The sequence below is a fragment of the Opisthocomus hoazin genome, chromosome 6, assembly GCF_030867145.1.
Source record: "Opisthocomus hoazin isolate bOpiHoa1 chromosome 6, bOpiHoa1.hap1, whole genome shotgun sequence".
Taxonomy (NCBI): domain Eukaryota; kingdom Metazoa; phylum Chordata; class Aves; order Opisthocomiformes; family Opisthocomidae; genus Opisthocomus; species Opisthocomus hoazin.
The window spans coordinates 65355369-65369234 of record NC_134419.1 but is presented as its reverse complement, the minus strand read 5'-3'; positions in this window follow the sequence as shown (position 1 = coordinate 65369234).

Here is a 13866-nt window from a genome sequence, read left to right as displayed (position 1 = left end):
TGCTCCCAGGAAAGCTGGGAGCAGCAGAAGTGGTGGGCTGTTTGGGTTGTTTGTTGTGAGTAAGCAGTGGCTGGGGATGGTGCGGGCATGGGTGACCCTGCCTCGGGTCTGGGTGATCCACTGGGTTCCCTCCTGACATGGGTTTTTAGGAAACCTGGCAGCACTGAAAAAGGGAAAAAATAAGGTGCGCTTACTCAGAGTTGTCTGTCTCAAGTAATTTTGAAGCAATGTTCAGATGACTGCTTATGTCCTGTGCTTTATTGTTTTTACATGTTTCTGGCCTTTCTGTTCCCCTGCAGGAAGCCTCCACTGCTCTGGGGCCAGCTGTGGCCCCCTCCACCCCATCTACAAGCTCTCGTGTGGTTATTTGCTGTACTGAGATCTTCTGGGAGCTCTCACCTTGGTGCAGTTCTCCTGCATTTTGCTTCCAATGACCTTTCAGTGTGCCCACACTCTTGTAGGTGGACCCACCCTGGCATCCTGGGTTTCTTCTATGCAAGATGAAAGCTTGGCTGCAGTTTGAGCACCCTGTGAGAAGTCGTCTCCGGATGATGCACGAAAGCCCACATTAGCAAGCCTGAGACCATGCAGCCTCACCCTGTCTTCAGGGGAGCCCTGTGCCCCTGTCAAGTGCTGTCCCTGGCCAGGAGCAGACCACGGAAAACCTGATGTTTTCATTAATTCACCTCAAGACATGCGAGATGCTTGCTTTTAGCTGGGTGAACGCTGTCTCTGGGTCACTTGCCTGCTCTGCACTGCTGAGAGCAGCGGAAGAAAATGCTCCCCTTGGTGCCTGCTCTTGCCCTCAGCTGAGTGGTAAGTACTGAAAGCATTTTGAAGTCTTCCCTCCTTTAAGCGGGGCTGTTCAAGGTCTTGTTTCTTGTCTCCTGTCGAGTGTCCTGGCCAGGGTACTGTGTCATATGGCAAGAATAGCAGCAAACTTAGCTTGCCTTCCTTCCCTCTGTGTGCCTTCCTGTTATGAACCAGCTCATTTGGAAGCCGAGGTCTGCGCTGTGAGACACTGCTGAGACCTGCTGGAGGCACCAAACGCGGGGAGAACAGCACTGCCTTTCTGACAACATCCCGCTCTGCAAACCGCAGTTTTGGGAGTATGGCTGGCTTCTTTCACATGGCACACAGATAAATCTTCAGGTCCCTCATAAGAGACGTGGGATATCCTTGACTCTGCAGCAGCGACAGCGTGAACTGGTGCACTCTGCACATGTTTGAACCCTGGAGGGAGAGGATGAAGGAAAACCGCTGTCCTCAAAGGTGTCAGCGGCATTGGAGGAAGCATTTGTCAGGGATGGTCTCCATATGAGGTCATCAGGCTTTGAGTCCTGCCTCATCCTACCTTGTAATAACTTGGATGGCTGGGGTGGAAAAAGGAAAATCAATGGCTTGGTCCGCAGAAGCCTGATATAAACGGAGTTTGGGGAAAGAACTGCAGGAATAGCTGGGGATGAGGGAATGTCTGCAGATATTACTCAGGGCATTGAGACAATGTAAATGTAAGGGAAGAGAAAGCCAGCACTCGCTTGGGAGGTTAGGTAAAAGTCAACCTGCTCGTGGTATCTTTGAGAGGCTTCATTAATACTTCTGCGAGTCAAATCATACAGTTTTCACAGCACTAGTGAGTGTTTGTGTTCCTCCAATAAAAGAATATTCTCAGTCTCATGGTACTGTCAGCACAGTCTCATTGATCAGTGCACAAGGAATCTGAAATCAGATTTGCATGACACCATATCAGACTGGATAATCATATTTATTGCCTCTTTGAAAGCTGATCCAGATCAAGGAATTGTCATCTCTGATCTACACCTCAGTAAATGGTACTTGGGAAAACCAGGCCAGTCACTTTAGACACCACTTGTACATTGAATCCCTAGGATTAGCATCAGTTTCCTCTCACATGAAAAGAAGTTTTGAGTGTTGCTATGTTCGCAAAGACTCGTCTGAGCTGAATTGCTTTCTCTTAGCAGTGTTTAACTTGTATCAATCTTCTAATGAGAACAAACTCACCCCTTTTGGTTGTTACAGAGCCTCAATGGAGGTGGAGTGGCAGGAGAGGCATAAGAGACAGTGCCCTCAGCCCCGTGCAAACATGTGTTGGTGGGTCACTGCAGGTGGGACTGCTGGAGTTGCTCATGCTGGGAGAGCCCAGGGAGAGTGTAGCTGTGTTAGGTGGGAGCAGATGTTTAAGACTGGTATTTTTTTACTGCTTGGTAGATAAACTGTGATGTGGCTTTACAGAAGTATTTGGACTCTGTTTTCCTGTGGCATGGTGACCATATTTACTTGGCAATGGGCAGAAGAGAACCTATGCATGCCCCCCCAAAGCTGAACTGCCTGGGAGATGGGCTAGCAGGTGTAGTAGTGATGGGAGCAGTACCAGATGCGATTGTCCTTTGGTACAGGAGGTATCTTATTTTGCTAGGTAAAACCTCAGATTTATTGCCTAAATTTGTGTGCAGTATTTGAAGTGGATGGAGTTCTAACAATATCTGTGGTGAGAGTATTTTGCTAAGACATGTTGAAAGATCACTGTGATTCAAACAAGACTCTTAACAATAATAATTAACAGGGTATAACTGAGGCTGGAATAGGGTACCCAAAGGTCCTGCTGGAAAAGTTGCTATGTGGAGCTGTAAAAGAATGTGTTAGGCATGTTGGAATTCAGAAAAAATGTATTTGTGGAAAGGTTGTTCAGACCTTTCCCAAGCTGCCTGTACCTGCTGCCAGTTGCTTACCTTGTCCCACCAGCTGAGCAACCAGAGAACAGTGGGGAAAAATTTGCTAGTCAGGTTTTGTTCTGCAATAGCTTCTTAGTGATATCAGTAAGAAATAAAAGGCAAAGTTAGTAATTTTCTGCCAAAGGAAACATTCTTGGGTTTTTTTGTGTGGTGGTCTAAGTGCGACCCCAACAAGTGACAAGTGTCTGTGGGTTCCTTGTCTCATCTGACTGTCAAACTAGAGAAAACTTATATTGTAGTAAAAGGGATAAGGGGGTGTGTAGGACACCCAGGATCTGTTTTGCCTGGGATGATTGTTCATGTGGGGCAAGAGGGAGAAGGTGAATTTGTTTCATGTCCTGGAATGAGAAAAGCAGAAGGGCTGGGAACTGGATGTGAAATGAGCTGGCGTGTGGCTTTGAACACAGACTGCTGTGTGTGGGTGTGGTGGTCAGCAGTGGAACACCCCATGTGGGACTGGGTACCAGCTGCCTGTGGTACTCTGCTCTGCAGGCGCAGGATGCCTGTGGATGCAGAAGAAACTCTTTATTTCCTATTCTGGAGTTCAGCTCTGCAGAGCAGGCAGAGACCATTAGACCCCATGGGCTGACCTCCCATCTTTCACAGGCCGTGCAATTTCTTCATGTTTCTCTTGACATTAGCCCACTGATTTATGCTAAACTGAAGTACATATTTTTTCGAAAAAGACAGATCTGAAGACATCAGGAAATGAGAAAACCAACATTTCCCCTGGCAATTTGTTCTGCTAGTTAACCACTGGCACTCTTTTCCTGTTTCTTAATTCTCATTTCAGTCCGTCTGGTTTCTGATCCTAAACATTAGTTCATGTTATAGATATCAGAAGTAAATCAAAATGCCCTCTAGAATAGTACCTGCTTTCTTTTCAGAAGGTGGGGTATGGTAACTAAATCTCTTCAATTTGTCTTGGTTTTGCAGAAGGCTGGGGTTTAGTGCTATTGCTGCTGGGGAACAAGTGAATCCAATCCCTTCCCTCGCAGCTGGTTCATGTCCTCCCTCTCACACCCACATGCACACAGCCCTGTAATGCAGCAGGCCAGGGAACTGGTTCTGTTCAAAATATAAGCTTGCTTGCTGTTGCCTCTGGGTTATTTTCAGTTTGCAGTCTGCCTGCCCTGGGGCTGTATGGATGTCTGGTGGTACCATGCTGAGCCCAGCATGGAGAGGAGGAGGAGGAAGTGGTCAGAGGTGTTCCAGGTGGGATGTTGTTGCAGCAGGGACCCCTTTCAGGGATCAAACTGCCACCAAAGTCTGTTGCCGAGGGATGCTTTTCCAATCCTCAAAAGAGCAAAAGGCTGCTGTGTTTTCCCAGTGCCCAACGCAACCAGCCTTGTCTGCAGTGCTACAGAAGAAACAATAACAAAACAGTCACTGATAATAAAGAAGCAACCAAGCTTTCATGAGTGTATGCGAGTGAAAAATGCCTTCCTTGCCTGACAAGAAAATGTATTTGTTTCCTTGCCTTTGAAGGGCCACAGCTGCTCACTCCGAGGGCAGAAATACAGGAAGAAGAGCAAGCACACGATGCAGACACCCTGTTCCTCTCGAAAGGCTTGGCTGATAGAGAGAGGGAGCATGCACAAACTGTTTGAGATAAATATTCCTGCCAGGATCAACCCAACTGAGGCAAAGGTGAATTAACCTATGGAAACTCTGTTAAATTAAAGGACATGTGAGTTAGAGCTGCTAGTGGGAAGATGGAGAAAGACCTTTGTTTCTACACAAACACACTCACTTCAGTCAAAGCAATCTGGATTAGCAAAAAGTCTATCAGATAAGCCAGGAGAAGCTCCTTTGATGGAAATGGGTGAAGGTGCACTTACAGGACTAGGATAGGAGAGCCGAGGCAGTGGCGGCCTTCAGCAGAGGGCAAGGGGCAAGGAACCCTCTTGCACAGTTGTGGCTAATAGGGAACATTCATGAAATTAATTAACTGAACTAATTAGAGTCTTCTCGTTGCAAGTTAAACTCCTCCCGAAGAAGGAATTAAAGGGAACACCTTTGGCCCAGCTGAGTGAAGTGTAAGAATATCTGCTAACCATTTCTTACATTTTTGTGGCCCATGTAATGAAGTTGTAGATGTTTTGTGCTTTGTATGACTCAACTCTACCCTCTCACAGTTCCAACAGGAAATGCCTTCTAGGTGAGTTCGTGCTGTATCATGCTTTGTGTATTAAAAAAAATCCTCAATTTCTTTGAGGCTATTACATGAAAACAAAGTTTGTAAAGAGCCTCTATGACTTTTCTATAAACAAGATCATTAAAATGTTAATAATTACAAGTTAATTATAAACTGAGGTTGTCGCACAATACAAAGTTAAATGCATAGCTAAGCTCCAAACCGTCTCGTTATCAGAAGTAATATTCAGGTAATCAAACTCGGCTAGCCTGTTGAAAATACTAACCATGTACCTAGAAACGGAGTTTCTAAGGATTAAAATGTCAGCGGGGGTTTTGGAAGGTCACTCATATTTCCCAAGGTTTATTCTGAAACTGTACTAGTTTGTCTTAGCTCAGGGCTTGACCTGTGGATCAGCACAGACTGTTTATGCAGATACCAGAGTCAAGAGCTGATCATGAAGTGGCAGATAAGCTACTGAGAAAAACACCTATGGGTGTCCCAGGGTGGCTCTCCAGTGTGACTCTGAAAGAACCAGGTTTGGTTGGAAGCAGGATGCTGTAGTGGAGGGAGCCTGTTTTAGTAATGCTCAGAGAGATGAAAACGTGAAGTAGAGCATGGGGGAGGACTCCAATTCTCTCTCCTCATTAGCCAAGCTGGGGATACTGAATGTAGGGCTTCAACAGTAAAAAGCAGCAAGTGAGGAATAATCCAAGAAGAATTTATTTTTATTAATGTTCTGAGACAATATACCTAAAGGTCCTTGTGGAGAAATGATTTCTTGCATGACCGCTGACAATTCTTCCAAATCTAGGTCCCAGAGGACCAGGAGGCAGAGCCGCAGCCAGCTCTCCAGCTGCTGCTACAGCCAAAGTGATGCCTGCTGCACCCATAAGAGAAGCACACTGAAATGTCAATATTAGTTTGTTTTTAACCCAGACAGAAGATGGTGCAAGGCCCTGATCCTAGCTTATTAGGTTAGTTATCAGCTTGTTATGAGAAGTGCCTGTGTGAAGTGGAGCTTGGGACCAGGCGCTGTTTGTTACAATTCACAGTATAAGTGTGAGATAGCAGCAAAGGCTTTAAAAATAGTCATGGGTTGAAAGCAAAGAGAGCGAAAACCATAACAACCTATTCATGAGTGATTATTGAAAAAGCATAGCCTAGAGAGCTGGGAAAAGACTGCTTTTGCTTGAAAGAAGGAAGAAGCTGCTTAGCAAAGGGGAGAGGGAAACAAACCCAGGCAGGGACAGGACAAAAACATGTGCCAGAGCCCGCGGAAGTAACCTCCTTCCCAGGAACCTTGCAGCACCCTGTCCAGAGGCTGAGGGCTGGGCACTGGCTAGAAATTCAACAGGCTTAGAGATACAAGCTCTCCAGTTTGGGCTGGGGAAGAAAGAGGGTGCCACCTTCAGTTTTGACTGTCCGTGCTGAAGAGCTCTGGGGGCTGAAGGCATCTATGCCTTAGACCATCCCAGGTCATAGTTGCCAGTACTGACCGTACAGCGCCAGCTCCACTGTACTGAATGCTCACAGCTAATTTGGGATAAATGACTTGCCAATTTGAATATATGATGACCATACGGATCATCACTGGGGCTTGGACTAGATGACATTCAATGTTCCCTTCCAGCCCATTCTATGATTCTATGTTTAAGAACTAATAGTAGTGATAATGTTCAATAGCATGAGAATTATTGGCATGAAGAGTGTTGTCAATGAATGACAAATTAGTAAAGTTGTTTTAAAGCTTAAAATTGGTATGATTTATTGGTCTAAGCACTCCTGTCACAGTGATCTCTCATTCCCTAAGGAATATGTGTATATTGAGTTGCAACCACATGTCTGCGCTCGCTCATCAGCATGCGCTTGGCTCCAGCACATGCTGTGTCCTGCCCAATGTGAGGGTGAAACATAAGAGATAAAGGAGTTATGAAGGAATTGGGGTCAATAATTACAATGATAAAGGAAGCAAGGTTTCATTACTTCAGCTATTCAAGGTATACTTGGTTTGTATCAGAACTCTGTCCAGTTCTGGGCTCCCCAGTTCAAGAAAGATGAGGAGCTACTGGAGAGAGTCCAGCGGAGGGCTACAAGGATGATGAGGGGACCGGAGCATCTCTCCTACGAGGAGAGGCTGAGGGAGCTGGGCTTGTTCAGCCTGAAGAAGAGAAGGTTGAGAGGGGACCTTATATATACTTACAAATATCTGAAAGGTGGGTGTCAGGACGATGGGGCCAACCTCTTTTCAGTGGTGCCCAGTGACAGGACAAGGGGCAATGGGCACAAACTGAAGCACAGGAAGTTCCATCTGAGCATGAGGAAGAACTTCTTCCCTCCGAGGGTGACGGAGCCCTGGAACAGGCTTCCCAGGGAGGTTGTGGAGTCTCCTTCTCTGGAGATATTCCAGACCCTCCTGGACAAGGTCCTGTGCAGCCTGCTGTAGGTGACCCTGCTTCGGCAGGAGGGTTGGACTAGATGACCCACAGAGGTCCCTTTCAACCCCTACCATTCTGTGAGCTATGGGGTATATTTTATTTTTATTTTCTCTCTTACAGAATACCAAATTTCAAGGAGAAAGTGCTAAAAGCAGTTCTGGGCCTATATTCTGTTTGCTAGGTGTCTGTATGGAGGCAGCTGCCTCTATTTCTTCCAAATCCTGCCCCTGATAAGGGGGCACCTGAGATTTAAGTGTGCGTGTATTCTTCCACTGTTTGTCTTAGCAAGTTAACTTAGTTTTCACTATGCCTGCAGATACCTAACATTTGCAAAAAGCAGATTGATTCCTTTGAGTACTGTGTTGCATTTAGCTGCTTGATCACCCTGTGACTTGGTCACTGGGAGTGTATTTACACATAATTGCTATGAGGTGCAACTCCAACAAGAACGAGTATACCTGAAACCACTTTCAAACTACCAAGCTCAGAAATCCCTAACAATATAGGAGGATTCTGCAGAACAGAATGTGGCAAGGTATATTTGCCTATTTGAGCACTTACCACGTACATTTAGGTACCTGTCTGTCTTGACATGTGGTCTGGAAAACTGACATGAGGGCTTTTTGCCTAAATTCCACCCATTCCTGGCCATCTGTATCTATACTGTGCTTACTTGCATTTAAGTGAGTTACTAAGGGCTTGCTGCCACAAGAGAAGGATTTATTGACTAAAGTTTTACAGGCCTGTCCAGTATCCAAGGGCATTCAATGTTTTCATTCAGAGCCCATATAATGGCGTAAAAAGCATACTTACCACGTTTGCAGAGCATGTTTGTTAAGCTGCTGTGCATTTGACAGGAATGGTGAGCACTGGAGAACAGGATTGGAATTAAAAGTTATAATCTTGAAAAATAGTCTCAGGAATGCAATAAGGAATGGTACAAAGTATTGCAGTAAGTTAAAGCAACGAGCTACAAGACAATCAGATGGAGAGCGACTGTTCAGCAACAGCTCTGCCAGAAATGATCTGCGGGTTATAGCAAATCACAACTGTATGCGAGGGGGGAAAAATCCCCCCTCCTGTATGAGCAGGAATTTATCCTGCAGGTATGGGGATAGATGCTTCTGCTCTGCACGGGGCCACTGTGGGAGCACGACGAGCGGGTTTGCACTTTGTTTTTCAGGAAAGCTGTGAATCACTGGAGGGAATTCAGAGGAGAGCCATTAGCGGTGCGCTGTAGCAATACCTGATCTTTCTTAGGTGGAAATTGTTCTAGCCAACCATGTATGCTGCCAAGTTTTATGCCCTTCTAGCAGGGATTTGGCTTTAGATCCAACAAGAAGATGATGACTCATCTCAGCAAGCTGATATGGGCCAGCATGGGGGAGCTTGCTGGAGTGCTAGACTGGGAGGGTGTAGAAAAACATACAAAACTCTAGGAAGAGGAGATGTATGCTGCACTTGCTGCCCTATGCCTGTAAAAAAAAAATAATGTAACAAGATATAATGTGAATCTTTATGAAAGGGGAAGTTTAGTCTAAAGAAAACTTATTTCACTCACATTTTCACACCCACATACTCACAGGCTCCAAGACGTGTCAAAGCTCACAAGGATCCCTTGCGTAACACTAACAGTGAGATGTTTGCTGTCAAATTCTTGCTTCATTTTTTGGGTTCGTCTTGATCATGCTAGATTTCATTTCTGAGCTGGTTTGAACCACTGTTTGGAAGGTCTTTTATTCCCTTAAGAAGTCAGAAAACTATTGCAGTGAATTTTTTCCCCCTAAGAATCTTGCTGCTTCCTCCATAAGCCTTAGACAAGGTGGCTGCCCGTTGTCTTCGTCTCATTTTGAGTATCCTTATGGCCAGTTTGCCTTCCTGTTAGGACAGCAAAAAGCACTGGCACATACAAGGTGACACAATCTTGTCACCACCCTCCTGTTATCAGAGCACAGGTCTCCTGATGAGTTGTTTCTGCTGTGGCCTTATCAGAGCACAGGCTTCCTGATGTAAACATCTCATCTGTCAGTGTTTCAGTCTGATCATGGTTGTCAATACAAGCCACTCTTTTAGCCCTTGCTCAATTAATAGTTTTTGCTGATGCTTGCCTACATATCAACTTTAGTATTGCTGCTCCAAATGTCTGCATTTCTATCTGAGCGCCAGCCTTCCTGGAACAGGTAGATGGACGTGTCGTATTGTGATCTGTAGCATTTTGTAGGTGAGAGATGACTCTTAGGACTGGTGTAGGAGGAAGTGGTCCCTTCACAGGGTGTCCACGAAGCTTGCTGCTGTTGTCTCACAAACGGAGTTCATTAACCGGTGTGCAACGTCGAATATGCACACAGAGCCGAGATAGCGGTTTATTTCTGGTTTTGCACAAAATTGGGTGCTAGGTGGATTTCCACAAAGCTAGCACACCCGGTTACAATCACATCACATACTTATACAGTTAAAGATGTTAGTTCCGCCTATCGACCATACTCTCCTAACTATGATTGCTTAGTTCGCTTCTCACTTTGATTTTAAGATACAGTACTCCTAAAATTTACTATGCATGCTCCTAAGTAAGGGTCTCTGCTTGGGCCGGGGTCTCCAGCTCAAGGGGTGTGATTTGTAATGAGGATTGTTCGTTTAAGGGCACTCTTTATCATTCTCCTGCTGTTAGTTCCAAATTGTTAAAAAATGTTTTAATTAGCTTACATATTTTTCAAGATATACTTCGTTCCCAAGGACAGTAGTTCCTGACTAGATGTTCCCTTATCAGCCACTCTTGTCAACATCTTCGCCATCCGTTAACCCTAGAGTACATATTCTAGCTAAATAATTAGGTCAGGCTGACCTTCTACACATACTTGTATAATGCCGAGTTCAACTGACTACGCTACGACCCTGGTATTGGTCATAAAACTGAGAGACTCCGGATTAACACAAATGCAAGATGTAAGGGCTAAGTAGATTTTGCCTTTGCCTGTTTGCTAAGTGTCCCTAACTAATCGTTCCACTAGAGTAATTATGCCTGGTTTTTGACGCTTTCTTGTTACCAGCACAGATCTCAACAGCCCAGCTGGTTAACTTGCTGGCCTAACCTTTTTTTTTTTATTAACATCTAACCCTTTTCTGCATTTTCAAAACCTGGTCTTCTCTCACCAAGCTGTGATGATGCCATCCACGAGGCTCTTTCCTCACTGAAGTGACAACTGTGCATTCCCTGGCTTCTAGGTGAAATGGCTGGTCCTGCAGACTTAGCTGGTTACTAAAGAAGTCCTTTAAAAAAGATTTGCTAGTACTTGCCACTTCTGATATATCAGCCTTCCACTTGCTCACTCACAGACACGGAACTTTTAGATAAAAATAGTTGTTATGCAGTGTAAGGGCTTTTACTGACTGATTGCATGGCTTGGTTTTGAAATGTAACAGTGTGTGCTCATTTTGGCTAGACATCAAATATCCTGTCTCTGCTTACTTCTGATGGACACTGTGACTCTTACTCTCCTGTCCCAGCAGGCATTTCCCAATTAACTATTTTGAAGGCTTAGCAGTCCCCAACTTCATTAGGTCTCTGACTGCAAAAGAAAGATAATATTTGAGGCTGATGAAGGGTTTCCCTCAATCTTTGCTAAAGAGATCTTTTTTAAGGGTTTGGTCATAGCATAACATGTACATAGAAGAAGAGAGAGGTCTGACCACTTGATTAGCTAACTGAACATGCCAACTAAAATTTCTGTAATGCTGAAAGCAATGTGTTCATGGTGTAGAGAAAAAGCCAGAGAAACATTGATAAGCTGCTGAAGGAAAGCCCTCTTCATTGGCTGCTAGCAGTGGATTGCCCCTCGTCATTATTTTTTGTGTGTTTGACCTTTGTGTCAAGAGTGATTAATCTTTGCAGAAACAATCAGTGATAAAGGATGTTTACCAAGAATATAGCACTGCTCTTCTCCATGAGACAGCCTCTATGGAAAGGGATCAGCAAGGACAGGAGTTGGCTTTTAATGTTAATGCAATAGATGTCTGCTGAGGAAGCCACAGGTGAAGGCCATTTCCATTTTTAATTCGCTTAAGCTGTAAACCAGGCTATTTCTAGTGGGCATGACAAAGGAATTTTGTGTATGTGGTTATAGGGCTCTTGCACTCACAACTTTGAAAGGCTTGAATAATTGAAAGGTAGGGTGTAGATGTAGAATAGGTGGAACTTAACTGACCTAGACTGATTTGAAGTTTTCAATGAAAACGATTGTGGGAATGGGTAGGCATGTCAGGAGAATGATTACTGTGTGTCAAAGGTGTGAGCAAACTATGTAGTGATTAGTAAATGTATATTAATGTAGTAGAATTATTATGGTACACAAAGCCATGACAGATGATATTTTCTACACAATGTGTCCCCTTGACACATCAGTGCAATGCTGCCAGCTTTTTGTCCAGTCAAAAAAAGGAAACTAGTGTGCTAGTGGGGTTCCTGGCTAGAGATGCCAATTCCCTGGGTGAAGTAGGCTCTGCAAGAAGAGCAAATACTTCACAATCTTGAGATACAAAAAATCCCCACTGCTGAAACTATTATTGCAGCTGAAGCTGGTACCATAAATATTCTCTCCAGATGTTCACCTAAATGAAAGTGCAGTCTTCTGCTCTGCGAGCTGCATGTCAGGATATCAGCTTGGTAAAGGAGGTGTAAATTGGTTCCTGGAATGCTCAGTAGGGATTTCGCTGAGCATCGGATCTGATAACGTCTGGGAATTAGCGGGAAGGGGAAAGGTTCTCCAGAAAGATAGAAGAAAAGGAAACTGGGAATGCCAGGGAATGTCTGTATCTGAACTGTACGGTAATTTGTGGCTGTGCTGAAACCACAGAGCAAATTGGTGGTGAAGGGAACAAAGAGCAGCTGAGGCAGGCACAGCCAGGAAGCTGGGTCTGCAGGTCCCTGGAAAAGAAGTACCTCAGCTTGATGAGTTTACACTGGCTTAGCTCAGACATGTTTGTGCGAGCTGTAGCTGAGCTATATCGTCAGGTATACATTTCAGTCAGAGGAAGCCAGCCTAAGTCTAAAGAAAACATTCTTATTCTGTTTTCATGAATGAGTGTTTTTCTACTCTAAAAAATACTGCATAGCACTCAGCAGCCCCCTTTACCTTTGCAGCACAAAGAGTAACGGCTGCCTATATCAGAACACTTCCATATGAGTGTGGGTTTTATCTCTTCCACCAACTCCACAACTTTTTTCAGTATCTCTGTTCTCCCAGTGTTGTGTTATAAGGGATGGAGTAATTTGGCAGAAAGTAAACCCCCTTGCTTTCTAACTCTCCTCACCGAAGTGAGAGGCTAGGTGTGGCCAGGTTTAAATTCTGGGTGATCTCCAATTTGCCACTACCAGTCCAGTCGCGTTTAATATGTATATTAAACTACCACAATTCTGGATGCACTAATAGCGGTCTGCACCTTCAGTCCAGTCGTGCTCATGAACTAGCACGGCCACGCTCTAGGGTTCAGTCGCATTCAGTGAGAAGCTGTGACAACTGGCCACTGAAACAGTGCAGTTTTATTTGTGCAACAGGTATAAAGGTTTTTTGAATTGCCGGTGATAGTGACTGTCTGCAAGAAAGCACGTGCAAATATGATGTTATTAAGTATAAAACACGTGAAAAGGTTATAAATAATACAGCCTGGCTATAAACATTAAGGAGTAACTCTCTAGAGAGATTTCTGAGATTCCTGAGAAAAAGCGCTTAGTCTAAGTCTCATCCAAGGCATCCCAAATTGGGGAGAAGCAAGGCTCAGCCCATCGGCCGATCCCGGTAGTCAGAGGCAGTCTGAGATGGAGTTTCCCTTGACTTGCTCACGGTGATATCTTCTCCCAAAATCCCCCATTTCCCTGGCTATTTTTATATCCTTTCTACATTCAAGGTGGAGTTTGAGTGACTGTAGTCATACATACCTTTTATCATGATTGCTGTAAAATTCTCTCGCTTCACATTTAAAGGTATAGTTTACAAAAAATCAAGGACGCAGACTCAAAGAGGAGTGATCGCACCTCGGAGGCGGGTAGCCTTCGGGATGGAGGTGTGTTTTGGTATTAAAATGATATTAAAATGAACAAAGTTCATGAAAGGATAGCACTTTGGCAAGGTCTCGAAAAACTGTTGGCTCGGGGGACCGGATGGGCTGCTTATCAGTTCTAGAGGACCACCTCTTCCCAATTTATCATCATGGAGCATGGCCATGGAGTCTCCACTCCGCCCCACCCTCTATGGTATGTTGCAGGGATTTGCTGTGTTAGTGGATTCCTTGCATGCCTGCTGCAGCTGTGTCCCATCCTCAGAGCTCTTCTTGATTTTATGCTTTTCCTCAATGGATGAACAATATTACGTTTTCCATATAAACTTTAATTTTCAGATGTAAACTTCAATTTTACTAATAATTCCACACCCAGGGAAAAAAATGAAAATCTTCTGAACATTTCCTGTCTCTATCCATGCCTTGCCATATACGCATTCAAATCTGTCACCTGTTTGCTTTTACTTCCTATTTTTCCTCGTATGTA